This window comes from Heteronotia binoei, chromosome 15 (assembly GCF_032191835.1).
Source record: "Heteronotia binoei isolate CCM8104 ecotype False Entrance Well chromosome 15, APGP_CSIRO_Hbin_v1, whole genome shotgun sequence".
NCBI lineage: Eukaryota > Metazoa > Chordata > Lepidosauria > Squamata > Gekkonidae > Heteronotia > Heteronotia binoei.
Window position 1 is genome coordinate 30,296,505 of NC_083237.1, and position 16,190 is coordinate 30,312,694.

The 16,190-nt window shown below is 43.5% G+C and overlaps 1 pseudogene; it reads left to right on the forward strand.

Moving 5' to 3' along the window:
* Nucleotides 1–680: 680 nt before the first annotated feature.
* LOC132584387 (sulfotransferase 1B1-like) lies at nucleotides 681–16,190 on the forward strand (annotated as a pseudogene).

The following is a 16,190-nucleotide window of genomic DNA, read 5'->3' on the forward strand; positions in this document are numbered from 1 at the left end:
TCCTGGTGGATGCTGGGCCTGATCCCATGGGGGGCTGGGAAGAAGGGAGGGCAAGGTGTTGCCTCCACCACCACCCTCCCCTGACCCTGACAGACTTGAAGTGTCCTGAGCACAGCCCAACAGTGGTACCCCTCAGCCTTTCCATTACTTAAATGACAAGGCATTAAGATTCAAACAATGAGTATGCAGTAAACCATAGCTTGTCTGCTAGTGGCTCATTTTTGTTGGTTTTTGTAATTGGCACAGCCATCAATGTTACTCTTATGATATAGGAATGCTAACCATGATATTCTAGTGCTGCCTGCAGTCCTGCGGCTGAATGCTGGCAGGCTGTGGCTTTTCTAGGATCATTCATCTCTGGGTTTGTTTGTTTGTTTGTAATTTAAAACACACGAAAACTCTGGATATCCTCTGTAGCAACAGAGGCTTCCTGGTCTCAAAGTAGAAGCCAGGAGTCTTAGCTTCTTCATGGGAACTTCTGGAAACAATCCCAAGTTAAATAAATAAGTAGGAGTGTCCACAAAGAGAACAGTGTCCAATCCAGCTCTGCTTTCTCATAGCAAAATATGGGTAGGGACGAAAGGACGCCAGGCTATTATTTTGTGTTCAACTTTACTACATTAAAAAACTGGCAAGACTGTTGTCTCTTGGCTGACATTGAGCTGGATGGGTGTGAATTGCAGTGCACAACTCAGGAAAAAGAAAATAAAAGCTTTCCTCTCAGAGATGCAGCCCAGAAACTACTCCAGAACTAAGAAGTGGGAAGGCTGCTGTTTTCTTTGGGGTAGGTCACATAATATTAATAACCCCAGCCTGCAGAGACACCATGGCGAATCACAAGGACAATGAAGAAGTCTTGCATGAACAGAGCTGTCCACTGGTGCCAGTCCAGGGAATTCCCCTAATGGAACCCATTGTGCGATCTTGGGATTGTGTTGAAAATTTTGAAGCACGGCCGGATGACATACTCATTGCTACCTACCCCAAAGCAGGTGAGGTCGCTTTAGGGAATGAAAGATTGTCCACCTAACTGTAATATTTCTGAACATTTTTATTCCATAAAATGCTTACTTGAGAGGGACTGAGAGTGTCTGTATCTTTGGTGAAGTCCTAGTTGTGTGTCTCAGTAACCTACAGATGCTTTTCCTGCTTCTGAGTATTAAAGAGAGATTTTGGGGGAAAGGGGGCTTATGAAGGCATCAGACTGCAGGTATGCTTAAAAGAAAAAAAAGTTTGAGTTTTGTTTGAATTAGAGCTGTCAGTTGCCTGCCCCCTCCCCCGGCTCTCACCTGCTGTTGGGCAATTTTGGAGAAGGAGAAAATGGGTAAGCCATGGATGTAATGATATTATTTCTGGTTGCCATATCTGCGATGCCTTAGGAATTTTCCCAGTCTCTATTCCATTTACCATAGAGTTTGGGAAAGTTCGTAGAGCATTTCTCATGCGGTGATCATCTGAAAGAAATATCACCATGTCAGCAATGCTCCCTCTCTCCATGCTGTGAACCCCCTCCCAAAGCTCCCAGGGATTGCTTGGGTTTTGGTAAGACTGTGCGGACCACTTTTTAAAATGTATGTTAGAAAAATTCTAAAGCTATACAGCTTCCTCCTTTGTGGGAAAGTGGCTCTTTTACTAGCAAAATCTGCGGAGTGTGTTCAACTGATAGCAAAGTCCACTAAGTGTGTGTTTAAATATCAAACCATTACCACCAGTTACAGGAGGAGAAAACTGCTTACGATAGTACCATAAGTGTTACGTAAGTACAGTTGTTCCAAAGCAGTGTGTTCTGCTTCGGGCAGGTGCCGGGATACGCAGAGTTAATGCAGGCAGATAACGGGAGCTGGTTCTCAGAGGCGGGATGCCAGAGATTAATAACAGAGTCCAGTAAATCCTACAAGAGTTGATTAGGCAAGCCAAGGCCAGTTGTCCAAAAGGCAGGTCAGATACAGCAGCAGCAGATCAATGCCTGAAAGAACATGCTGAAGCCATGCCAAAGGACTCCTCCCACATACTTTTATAAACTTCCAGCCCTACCTCACACCTGCAACAGCCTAATTCATGTCGTCTCCTCTTGTGATGTTTCTCCTTCCTCTGCAATGAATTGCAAAAGCTGGGCTCCGAGATGTGCTGACCCGTGTTGAGACTGTAAATCCCTTCTATGCTTGTGCCAACATTGTTCTTGCAAACCTGGGGGTCTTGGAGAAGAAGAAGACAGTAGATTTATACTCCACCCTTCACTCTGAATCAGAATCTCAGAGAAGCTTACAATCTCCTTTATCTTCTCCCCCCAACAGACACCCTGTGAAGTAGGTGAGGCTAAGGGAGCTCTTCCACAAGCTGCCCTTTCAAAGACAACTCTGTGAGAGCTATGGCTGACCCAAGGCCATTCCAGCAGCTGAGAGTGGAGGAGTAGGAAATCAAACCCGGTTCTTCCAGATAAGAGTCTGCACACTTAACCACTACACCAAACTGGAGACAGAGCAGCTGGTTGAGCCTGGACTGTCAGCTCTGGGTGGAGGGGGGTTGGAATGAAACATGCACCTCAAAGTCTCTTGAATGTGGTTTCTCATCTGATTGCTCAGCTGCAGCTGGCTTGTGGCTGATACACATAGAATCCAGCTGTTTTTCCTCAGAGGAGTCAGAGCTGTCTCCAGGGCCTGGCTGTTCCAAGACACAGTGATCCATGGTGTGAGAACAGCATCCCCCTGTTTTCAGGGCTCTTTTTGCAGGAAACCCCCCCAGCAGGAACTCATTTGCATATTAGGTCACGCCCCCTGACACCAAGCCAGCCAGAACTGTGTTCCTGTGCGTTCCTGCTAAAAAAAAGCCCTGCTTGTTCTTATCACTGTGTGAACTGTTGCAGCCACAGAAAGGGGTACTTGTCCTAAAACTAATAAATCTCATATTCATTTTACTTCATCTATATGGAGAATGCTCGAACCCTCCATAATAAAGGTAAAGGTAGTCCCCTATGCAATCACCAGTTGCTTTTTGACTCTGGGGTGATGTTGCTTTCACAACGTTTTCCCGGCAGACTTTTTACGGGGTGGTTTGCCATTGCCTTCCCCAGTCATCTACATAAGAACGTAAGAGAAGCCATGTTTGATCAGGCCAATGGCCCATCCAGTCCAACACTCTGTATCACACAGTGGCCAAAATTTTATATATAGATATAGATATATATATATACACACTGTGGCTAATAGCCACTAATGGACCTCTGCTCCATATTTTTATCCAATCCCCTCTTGAAGCTGGCTATGCCTGTAGCCGCCACCACCTCCTGTGGCAGTGAATTCCACATGTTAATCACCCTTTGGGTGAAGTACCTCCTTTTATCCGTTCTAACCCGACTGCTCAGCAATTTCATTGAATGCCCATGAGTTCTTGTATTGTGAGAAAGGGAGAAAAGTACTTCTTTCTCTACCTTCTCTAGCTTATGCATAATCTTGTAAACCTCTATCATGTCACCCCACAGTCAACATTTCTCCAAGCTAAAGAGCCTCAAACATTTTAACCTTTCTTCATAGGGAAAGTGTTCCAAACCTTTAATCATTCTAGTTGCCCTTTTCTGCACTTTTTCCAATGCTATAATATCCTTTTTGAGGTGCGGCGACCAGAATTGCACACAGTATTCCAAATGAGACCGCACCATTGATTTATTCAGGGGCATTATGATACTGGCTGATTTGTTTTCAATTCCCTTCCTAATAATTCCCAGCATGGCATTGGCCTTTTTTATTGCAATCGCACACTGTCTTGACATTTTCAGTGAGTTATCTAACACGACCCCAAGATCTCTCTCTTGATCAGTCTCTGCCAGTTCACACCACATCAACTTGTATTTGTAGCTGGGATTCTTGGCCCCAATGTACATTACTTTGCACTTGACCACATTGAACATCATCTGCCACGTTGATGCCCACTCACCAAGCCTCAACAGATCCCTTTGGAGTTCCTCACAATCCTCTCTGGTTCTTACCACCCTGAACAATTTAGTGTCATCTGCAAACTTGGCCACTTCACTGCCTACTCTCAACTCCAAATCATTTATAAACAAGTTAAAGAGCATGGGACCCAGTACTGAGCCCTGCGGCACTCCACTGCTTACCGTCCTCCACTGCGAAGACTGCCCGTTTATACTCACTCTCTGCTTCCTATTAATTAGCCAGTTTTTGATCCACAAGAGGACCTGTCCTTTTACTCCATGACTCTTGAGCTTACTAAGGAGCTTTTGATGAGGAACTTTATCAAAAGCTTTCTGGAAGTCAAGGTAAATAATATCTATTGGGTCCCCTTTGTCTACATGTTTGTTCACCCCCTCAAAGAAATGTAACAGGTTAGTGAGGCAAGAACTTCTCTTACAGAACCCATGCTGAGACTTCCTCAGTAACTCGTGTTCATCAATGTGCCTATTCATTCTGTCCTTGATAATGGTTTCTACCAACTTTTCCGGTATTGAAGTCAGACTGACTGGCCTGTAGTTACCTGGATCTCCTCTGGAACCCTTTTTAAAGATGGGGGTGACATCTGCTACCTTCCAATCCTCAGGAACAGAGGCTGATTTCAATGAAAGATTACATATTTTTGTCTGGAGATCCACAAGTTCAACTTTGGGTTCTTTCAGAACTCTTGGATGTATGCCATCCGGACCTGGTGACTTATTAGTTTTTAATTCGTCTATCAGTTGTAGGACCTCCTCAATCTGACTCAGGTCTTTCAACACCCCTTCCAATATAAGTGGTTCTGGAGCAGGCAAACATTTCTCATCTTCCACAGTGAAGACGGAGGCAAAAAAATGCATTCAGCTTCTCAGCCATTTCCCTATCCTCCTTTAGTAATCCTTTTACCCCTTGGTCATCCAAGGGCCCCACTGCCTCCCTGGCTGGTTTCCTGCTTCTAATATATTTGAAGAAATTTTTATTATTGGTCTTTATGTTTTTTGCAATATGCTCCTCATAGTCCCTTTTTGCCTGCCTGATCACAGTCTTGCATTTGATTTGCTACTGCCTGTGTTCCCTTTTATTAATTTCACTTGGACTAGCTTTCCACCACTTAAAGGAGTCCTTCTTACCTTTTACAGCTTCCATTACTTTGTTTGTTAACCATGCAGGAAATCTACACTTTCCCCCCAGCAAGCTGGGTAATAGGCTGTACTAAAAATCAGGAGCACTCAGCACTCTCCCCTCCTCTTTATTGTTCTGTTCCTCCAGGCACTACATGGACACAAGAAATTGTAGATTTTATCCTTATTGGAGGTGATGTGAAAAAAGCCAGCCGCGCCCCAGTGCACATTTGGATCCCATTTCTAGAAATCTGCTCCTTTCCTCCTATTCGTTCAGGTGAGTCCAGAGAGTTGCATCATTTCTTGTGCTATTTATGGATTAACTTCTCTGTGCCATTTCTGGTTCTCCCTCAGGGGTTGAACAGCTAGAGGATGCACCATCTCCTCGTGCGATCAAAACTCATTTACCCTTCCAGCTTCTTCCTAAAGGCTTTTAAGAAAAGAATTGCAAGGTAAAGCAAGGCTGTATTGTCCCCACTGTCTTCCGTGGTTCTAAATTAATCCACACCACTACATGGCTTCTCTTTTGGCCTTTGCAGATTATCTACGTGGCTCGCAATGCCAAGGACAACATGGTTTCCTATTACTTCTTTGACCTGATGAACTTGGTACAGCCAGACCCAGGGCCATGGGATGGCTATGTTAAGAAATTCATGGAAGGCACAGGTTAGTTTCTGGGGTATCTGCAGAATTTAATCCTTGTCTTAGGTGCTGGGAAGTTGTGAGTAAACAGAAAAGTTTCCAAGTCTCTGGATAGACGGTGGGGTAGAGGGCATGTGTGTGAGAACAGACTCCCTGATTTTCAGGGAAAGATGGCTCTAGAGACAGGATTCTTATGTCCTTACTCTGTCCTACCTTATTCATCATGCAGTTCCATGGGGCTCTTGGTATGATCACGTCCGGCGTTACTGGGACGAGAGAGCAAACCGCCGTATCCTGTATCTTTTTTATGAGGACATGAAAGAGTTACCAATGGAAGCAGTCTTGAGGGCTGCAGCATGTTAGGGACTATCAGTCAATCCTTAGAGAAATCAACCCTGACTATTCCCTGGAAGGTCAGATGCTGAAGCTGAAACTCAAATACTTTGGACACCAAAGGGAGAAGGAAGTACTTCTGGAGAAGAGAAGACAAAAGAAGAAGGGGACAGCAAAAGATGAGATGGCTGGACAGTGTTACTGATGTAACTAATTTGAGCAGATTTAGGAGGATGGTGGAAGACAGGAAGGCCTGGTCTGACTTGGTCCATTGAATCGCAAAGAGTCAGACTCGACTGTGCAACTGAAAAACAACAAAAGTATATGTAACTGTTGTGATGGTTGTGGGGGTGGTGGTTAGTCACTTGAGCATCATAAGGGAAAAGAGCAGGTGCCAGCCCTGAGGAACATACAATTTCAATTTCCCTTGTGAAGATAAAACAGAGAGAGAGAAGGGGAGGAAGAGACACAAACACAAAGCAAGCCCATGTAATTTTAATTTGAGTGAGTGACTCAGCAAGCCAGAACAATGGAGGGCACCACATCACTCTTAAGTGTGTATAGGCATTATCTCCTTGAAAAGGATGTCTCTCTTTGTCTTAATCTGAGAGCTGCCCTCTGACCCTTCCCCCCCCCCTCTCTCTCTGTCTTCCCATTCTTCCTACATTTTTTATTTTGGATCATCATGATTTCTGCATCTGGGAAGAAAAAGATTTGTCCATCGGTCTGTGGCAGTCATAACTCCTCAGAAAACAAAGCTAAATGCCTCAAAATTGGCCACTGGGTGATCATGGGAATTGCAATGCCAAACTTGAAAGGAATTGGAAATTTCCATGGCTCTTTTCCTGAGGGGGGCAGAATGGAGTTCCGGAACCTCTTTGTGGAAACAAAATTCTTTTTAAAAAACCAAAAACGTTTAAAAGTTCATGAAGGGCACCCATGTGTTCTCCTTCACTTCCTTCATGAGAGTTCCAGCACCTCTTTTTCTAGAAAAAAAAAAAAGCCCTGGAAATTCCTGCCCAGGTTATTGTGACAATGCTCCACTACCTCTTTGTTTTTGCCAGTGGAAGCTAAGATATTCTGTTTGTGGCAGATATAACTCATCCAAAAATAAAACCAAGAAGCCTCAAAACTGGCCCCCAATTCAGAATGATGGTGGGACTTGAAGTACCGAAAACAAAGTGACTGGGACCATCCTAGCACAGATTAGCTCAGTAACATTTCTCTGGTATTTGCAATGGTAGCAAAGGTTTCCTTACAAGAAATCAGCAAGAGGAGATAGCATGGGCAGGGAGAGTGGAAAATATCCCCTCTGTGGCAAAACAATACGGCTTTAATATCTTCCCTGACTATCAGAGCCTGTGTGGTGCAGGGGGTCGAACACTCCTGGACTAGGATAAAGGAGATCCAGGTTAGAATCCTCACTTGGTCATGGGAAGTTGCTGGGTGATTTAGGGCCAATCACACCCTCTCAGCCAGACCTGCCTCACAAGGCTGTTAAGAAGATAAAATGGAAGAAAGACGTAAGCAATTTTGGGTCCCCATTGGGGGAAAAGGTAGCACAGACAGGTGGGATAGAATATATTCCCTACCTGACAAAACAAATGGGACTTAAAAAATCAAGCTGGGCTATCACGGCCATTATGGCGCAGTGAGATTTCTCAGTACTGCTAGTGATGCCTCTGGAGCTGTGTGGTCCAAACCCTGTGACCTCTCTATCTGAATGACAGCAAAGTCCTCCATATAGAGACAAACAAGAGAAGGCCTGGCTGTATTCAAAACAGTATTCTAAAGCTGGATGGAGGAGGATTTATACCCCACCCTTCACTCAGAATTTTGGTGCGGTTTTCAATCTTTTTTCCCTCCCCCTCCCCACAACAGACACCTTGTGAGGTAAGTGGGGCTGAGAGAGTTCTTTCAAGAACTGCTCTTGAGTGAACAGCTTTGAGAGAACCTGTGACTGATTCAAGGTCACTCCAGCAGGTGCACATGGAGTGGGGAATCAAACCTGGTTCTCCCAGATTGGAGTCTGCACTGTTAACCACTACACCAAACTGGACTCAAATCTAGCTCTTCCACTTCAGACCAACATAGCAACCCTCAGAAACAAAAATCAAAATAGCGATGTTTGGGACTATGGCTGCCTAGAGGCCATGGCTCAGTGACAGAACACCTGCTTTCAGTGCAGAAGGTCTCAGGTTCAATCCCCAGCAACTCCAGTTGAAACAAAAGTTCAGGAAACAGGTGATGAAAAAGACACCTCTTCCCGATACCCTGGAGAGCTTCTGCCAGTCAAAGTAGACAATAACGACCTTGATAAACCAATGGTCTAACAGTATAAATCATCTTCATGGGCAGAATCATGAAGATTATGTTGACCAGGGGTGGCCAAACTCTAACTTGGGAGCCACATGTGGCTCTTTCACACATATTGTGCAGCTCTCGAAGCCCCCCACCATCCAATTGGCCAGCTTGGAGAAGGCATTTGTCTCTTTAAATCACTTCTTCAAGCCAAGCCAAGCCAGCCAGCAGCTTGGAAAATGCATATAAAGTTAAAGTTGCTTTGTTTCCACTTCTTCCTCCCCCCATCTGCTTTTCTTCATTCCTTCTGGCTCTCAAACATCTGACATTCATGTCTTGCAGCTCTCAAACATCTGACATTTATTCTGTGTGGCTGTATTAAGCAAGTATAGCCACTCCTGATATAGACCAAGCCACTGAAGCAGAACCAACCCTCTGCTGTTTCTTGTACTCTCTCTTGAAATATTCTCCAGCACAAAGTAGCAGGGTAAGTTCCAGGCAGACTGCCACATTCTGTCCTCTCACTCATGTCACTCTGTCTCCACCAGGACCTGGCCCGTGAGATCTGACATAGTAGTAGTAGAAGCACCCACTGGGCCACTCTGGTCAGACCAGTCTCAGTTGCAGCTCTAAGGAAGACACTCACACAGACAGCCGGTTCAACAAACTGTATTGGGGTCAGGCAGATATCAGAGTCAAGAAGCAGTACAATAGTCATACACTTACATCCAATGAAGCCAGGCAGAAGTACAGATACACAGTCCAATAGAATAGTCAATACACAGTCCACAGTCATCAATTCCAATATCCATCCAACAGTATGCCACGCTATATCTTTCCTATCCCACACTGAACAGGTAGCAGGCTACTGCATTTCAAGTCGCCTTAGCCAATCCCATTCCAAATTGGTTAAAGGCTTACACCTGATGACACTTTAGCACCTGTACTCAAGGACGACACAATCCTTTGGCAGTTCCAATTCATCTTAAAGTAATAGGACACTGACATTCTCCCCCATTGGGGAATCCTTGATAAATACAGTTTACATTTTACTTCATTCCAAATAACAGACAATTCTCCTTGTGTTGTTTGCAGCTTGCACCTTGGTGAGTGCATCAGCCAAATTTGTGCTTGTTTCACAGTACTCTAATTGTATCAGCCCATCAGCAATACACTGTTTCACATTATAGAAATGCACATCTGTGTGCTTAGAACGACCTTTCACTCCTAGCGATGAAACTAGTTGGATTACGGCCTGATTATCCTCCTTCACTACTATGGGATGGATAATCTGCACACCCATATCTGATAGAAGCTGTTTATACCACGTTTGCTCTTTGCACAAATTACTCAGTGCTGCAAATTCAGCCTCGCATGTTGATAACGCCACATGTTTCTGTTTAGTTGACTTCTAGCCTACTAGTGTTTCACCCAGAAATACTGCAATGCCTGATGTGGATTGCCTAGTAGCTGGATCATTAGCAAAGCTGGCATCAGCATAGGCGGTTAGACTAAGATTTCCTTTTGGTGTTACATACAAACACATTTCCATGGTTTGTTTTAGGTATCTTAAAACATGTTTTGCCGCTAACCAATGCTTTTGCTGAGGTTGCATTGTTGCCCTGGCTAATAGGTTACTGGCCATGGCTATATCTGGCCTGGACCAGTTAACCAGATACATGAGGCTGCCAATAAGGGATTGATAAATCTCCTTATCAAACATAGGACTGTCTGAATCATCCCTTTCATATTCCAAAGTCATAGGGCTGCTCACTCCTTTGCATTGCTCCATACCATACTGCTTCAGGAGCTGAGCAATCTTTGCCCTTTGAGACACTTTAAATCCCTCAGGTACCTGTTGGATTTCAAGACCGACATATTGTCTTATGTTTCCCAGATCCCTTACAGTAAATTTAATGTTTAAAGTATCTATCACATTTTTCATCACAGTATCAGATTTGCAAATAGCCAAATCATCAACGAAAATCAGAATCATACATTTTTGCTCCCTCTTCCCCTTTATGAATATGCATGGGTCAGCAATCCCCTGCTTGAATCCTAGCTGTTTAAGGGTTGCAGTTAGATGTTGACACCATTCGAAACCAGACTGTTTTAATCCATAAAGAGACTTCTTAAGTAACCAACATTTAACATTATCATTTGGAACACCTGGTGGTTTCTTAAGATAGATTTCATGTCTTAGGGGTGCATGTAGATAAGCTGTTTTCATATCTAAATGTCTTACAGAACACCCTTGCTTTGCAGCAAGAACCAAGGCACATAAAAGTGAACTTGATTTCAAAATTGGAGCGAATGTCTCATTGTAGTCACTGCTCTGCTGTGCAAATCCCTGGGCAACAAGACGTGCCTTGTACTGCACTTTACCGTCAGCACTGTTCTTGATCTTAAACACCCAGTGAGAGCCAATCAGTTTTTGTCCAGGTGGTAGATGTGCCTCCTCAAAAACTTGTAGCTGCTTTAATGAGTCAAGCTCAGACTGCATTGCCGCTTGCCAGCCAGTCTGCTCTTCCTCAGGTAACTGTCGTATCCCCTCATAACTTGAGGGCTCCACAGATACGTTTCATGCAGTACCTGGAACATACCAGTCAGGCTGCCTCCGCTCTCGAGTAGACCTGCGCAAAGTTTGTTCAGCAGTGGTCTCTCCCGTTGCAGGCTGTTCTGTTGATACATTTTGCTGCAGATGTACAGCTGGAGATTTTGGAGTTAACAGCCTCTCCTCTGTCTCCACTTTCAATCCCCCATTGCTAGGCAACTCACTCCCCCTTCCGACCTTGGGGGTTTGCCTCTCAGGACTGTCAGAAGTTGGCTGGAATGAATATATGGGACTTGTAATGCGATCCCCTCCTATGGATCTCTCCATAAAATTAGCAGAACTGCTGGATGTTATATGCCTTTCATTTGCCAAACCAAAACGATATGCCTTATGATTGTTCTGGTAACCCAAGAATATCATTCTTTTGGCCTTATCACACCCCTTCCTTCTCATCTGGCTGGGCACGTTCACATATGCAGGTATACCAAATGTTTTCACATGATCAAGTGATGGTTTTCTCCCATACCATACACTTGCAGGAATCTGTCCTGTAGCAGATGACCAAATTAAATTCAAATTGTGTGAAGCACACATAAAGCTCTCACCCCAGTAGTGCTTTGGCAAGTTACTGTCCTTTAACATACAAAACGCCATATTCTGTAGTGTTTGATTACGACTTTCACAGAATGCATTATGTTGTGGCCAATACGGAGCTGTGAGTCTCTGCTCTGTTCCATTCCTCTGGAATAACTTTGCCATCTTTTGATTAACAAATTTGCCGCCGCTATCACAGACAACACACTTTGGCAACTTTCCCGTCTTCCTCTGTACAAACCGGAGCCAGTTAGCCACAGCTTGGTAGGTATCTGCTTTGGATCTAAGAAGGAAACAGAATCCATACCTGCTGTAGTGGTCTTCTATAGATAGAACATATTTAGCCCCCCCAAGGCTTGGTGGAAATGGCCCCATCAAATCTAGGAATACCACATCTAGGATCTCCTTGCTCTGGAAATTGCCTGGGGTTCTCACAGCAATAGATTTAGATTTCACAGCCTTACAGACTTCACAATCCATATAGGATCCACATGGCTTCAGCTTCACACCTGCTGACATTTGCAAAGTCTTTTTCACTGCATGAAAGTTTGCATGTTCGAGACGTCTATGCCAAATATGTATGCACTCATCATGAGGGGGTACATTTGCATATACAGCCTGCACACATTTCTCCGTTCCTAGGAGATAAAGATCTCCTTGCAGACGTGCTTTCACAGACAGTCCTTGTACACTTATGACGCAGTCAGCTGCTGTAAAAGACACTAGAAAACCTTGTTGGGTCAAAGATGATACAGAGAGCAAGTTATATTTCAAATTAGGCAAATATAGCATATCCAGTTCTCTTTCTAGGCTTGCCATATATACAGTTCCTTTTCCAGCCACTTTTGCACAAACGCCATCAGCCAGCGACACACATTGGCTTTTCACGGGAGTAAAAATCTTAAATAGTTGTTTGTCCTTGGCAATATGCATGGACGCGCCACTATCAACTAAAAACAGTTGAGCACTAAGGGAGGAATGTTCATTAATTATTACATTCACACAGTCACCTCTGGAGTTAGTTTTAGTCTTTTTGCCCTTTTTTACATGGCATTGTTTCATCAAATGAGTAGTGCTGCCACACCTGTAGCACTTATGCACTGCATATGCCGTTGCAGTGTCATGCTCATGCTTGGTCCCTTTAAGACTCTCCAAGGCATCTTTATTACTTGCAGAATGAGCCGGAGTCTCCCGGAGTTGGGCATTTTCCCGTCTCCTCCTGTCCTCATTCAACAAATGGTGGGTCACGTTAGACAAAGTTATCTCTGTTTGCGGCACTACATCCAAGTTTGCAACAAATTGATCATAACTTTCATCTAACGAGCATAAAACGATGTAGGCTTGCTGTAGGGAAGAAAAGTTTACCTCCTTCTCTTGGAGCTCAGCCAAAGTTCGTTTCATGAATTCCAAGTGTTGCATCATATCACCACCTGGCTGCAGACATGCTCTCAATAGCTTTTGCATCAGATATATCTGAGAGCCGACACTTTCCCACACATAAATTGCTTTTAAAGTGCCCAGCAACTTTTGGCACTGTTGGTACCTTTGATATGGACTAGTTGGGAATCCTCCACGGTTAGCCCAATTAAGGACAAAGCTTTCTCATCATTCCTACGGAGTTTAATAATCAGCTCAGCGTCATTCACGACATGTAGAGCTGTTATATCAGGCGGGTCAGCTACCGTCTCCCACAGGCCCTGGAATTTTAACAGCATAATGACTTTCTCTGCCCATGTACTGTAATTTCCACCATTCAGCTTGGTTATAAGGAAACCAGAGGCTTGCACACTGGACTTCATAGCGTAGACCTAAGACAAAGACAAACTGCCACACCCACAGCTGCTGCCTTACTCATGAGCAAGCTATCTCCTCAGAACACTGAAGCACCGGAACGGCCAGGTAGTACACCCAGGTAGGTGGGCCCATAACCGATGACATAATAGTAGAAGCGCCCACTGGGCCACTCTGGTCAGACCAGTCTCAGTTGCAGCTCTAAGGAAGACACTCACACAGACAGCCGGTTCAACAAACTGTATTGGGGTCAGGCAGATATCAGAGTCAAGAAGCAGTCCAATAGTCATACACTTACATCCAATGAAGCCAGGCAGAAGTACAGATACACAGTCCAATAGAATAGTCAATACACAGTCCACAGTCATCAATTCCAATATCCATCCGACAGCATGCCATGCTATATCTGTCCTTTCCTATCCCACACTGAACAGGTAGCAGGCTACTGCATTTCAAGTCGCCTTAGCCAATCCCATTCCAAATTGGTTAAAGGCTTACACCTGATGACACTTTAGCACCTGTACTCAAGGATGACACAATCCTTTGGCAGTTCCAATTCATCTTAAAGTAATAGTAAAGTAAAGGTGTGTGAAGAATTTTCTGGAAGTTGACCTCTCTGAGGATATTGTCCAGAAGATTGTCCATCACACCACTTCCAGGCCATGAAGGGAAATCCCATGACAAATTGTGAAGATGTCCCCAGCACAATATTTGACAAGACAAAGAGCTCCTTTATGAGGAAAGGTGAGTCAGTGATGTGGGCTTTTTGCGAACCTAGAAGAGATGGTACTTGCTTGCTGAATTCTTCTCCCCTTCCCTGGTCCATTACAGTTTGGTGATTTTCTAAATGGAGGAGAACAACTGAAGACGTTTGTGCAAATTAGCTGGTGTTCCTTGGAGATCTCCCACCTAAATGGTGGTCCAGGGACAACCCTGCTTAGCTTCTGAGATCTAATGAGACCGGGCTAACCTGCGCCATCCATAACAAATCAAGCAAACATTACCCAAGTGATTATTCATCTATGTAAAACTGGATTTTGTGCACATCACCATTAGAATCCAAATGACTCTGAAATCATGAATCTTCCTCCTATACAGATACAGACCTATCTAAACAATGATGCCATCTTTCTAGCACTGAGGTCAGCGGGGAAGAACAAGCTGGCTATCCCCAGGCCAAAGGAGGTGAAACTGCAGAACACCCACACACGGGCCTTCTCTGTTGTAGCTCCACACCTATGGAACCAGCTCCCGGAAGAGGTGCGGGCCCTGTGGAGCCTCGACCAATTCTGCAGGGCCTGCAAGACCACCCTTTTCAGGATGGCCTTTGCGGATTGCTGATTGAAGGATTGATGGATTGACGGGTTCGTCTAAGTGACTTTCGCCTAAGTGACTCTCGCCGTCATGCTAACCGACAGAATAGCACCAGAAATGCCTATTGTTATTGCCAATTTATGTTAACTGTAAATTAGAATAGTTTTAAGATTTAACTTTAAGATTTTAAAGTTTTGTATAATTACTGTATGGACATGTTGTTAGCCGCCCTGAGCTTGCCTTGGCGGGGAGGGCAGGATATAAATAAAATTTTATTATTATTATTAGAGATGTGCAATTGCGTTTTCTTTTTTCATTTCAGAATGTTCATTTTTGCTATCCTTATTATTTCTATTTGTTTTTTATATACATTTCCTTTGTTTTCAATGGGAAAGCATCAATGTCCATTTCATATCCACATTCTCTTTATTTTTACTTGAGGAATTTAATGAATGTGCTTTTTAAAAAAAATGTAGTTTTTTTTAACATATGATTAATTTAGAAATTCCAAGTTATATAGAACTTTGTTCGGTGAAGCAGTATCAAGTAGATTAATTCCATATATAACAAAATTCTACTATGCATAAAGTACTATGGTATATATAACATTGTAGAACATCTTATTTAGCATTTACTCTGTTGGCTTGCACTGTCAATTATCAGGTGGCTTTCTCAATAGCAGCTCCACAACTTCAGAACTTTAAAGAGGTTTTTGAGTTTAAACAGTGGATTTTATTTGTGTATTAGTCTTAGTGATTATTATTGTATTTGGCTAGTGAATTTTTTTAAAAAGCCATGGTTTGGACTGGTTTTATTGGGGTGCATCCTATACCTATCATACCACTCTGCTGTGCAAAGTTTATTTTTTTGAAATTAAAGTATTTCCTTTTGGCTCAAGTTTGAAGCCTTCCTGAAATTCAAGTGACTCTTCCATTGGAGGTAATGGTGAAAAAAGTCATGATCATTCATCAACATACAATCAAAATTGAAAGATTGTAGTCCCTTCCATAGAGCACCTGTGTCTTCTATAAAATTATTTAACTGTATCATAGCAAATTTTATATATTTATCACTGGGGATCAATCATCCACTAGGATATGAGCTATATTCTTTTTTGGAAAAAAGGTCATGAAGGAACAAACATGTCTCCTAGTCAATGTTTACGTTAAACAAATATTATAGTTTTAAAAGGCGAATGACTGGGTTGTAACAAATCAAGGGTAAATGGTTCTGCAGGGTTATTTATGGGCCTCCATTTGCCCTCCTATAAAAGGAATGCATGACCACTCTGCTTGTAGACCTCCGCACCAAGGGTGCTAGTGTAGTGAAATTAGTCACCAAAGTCCAGGGTTCTGGACAAAGGGATTCTACATTTACCCATAACCCATTCAACTCTCTCTCCTGCATTCTACCCCACCCCAGATGAAGTTGGTGACTGGAAGAATTATTCTACAGTGGCTCAAAGGGAGATGTTTGATGCTGATTACCAGAACAAGATGGAAGGAACAACCCTGTGTTTCTGAGATGTATTATAAACTCAGAAATTTACCACTTTGATGACTTCTACTATCAAGGGGCATTTCTCCTCCTCCTCAA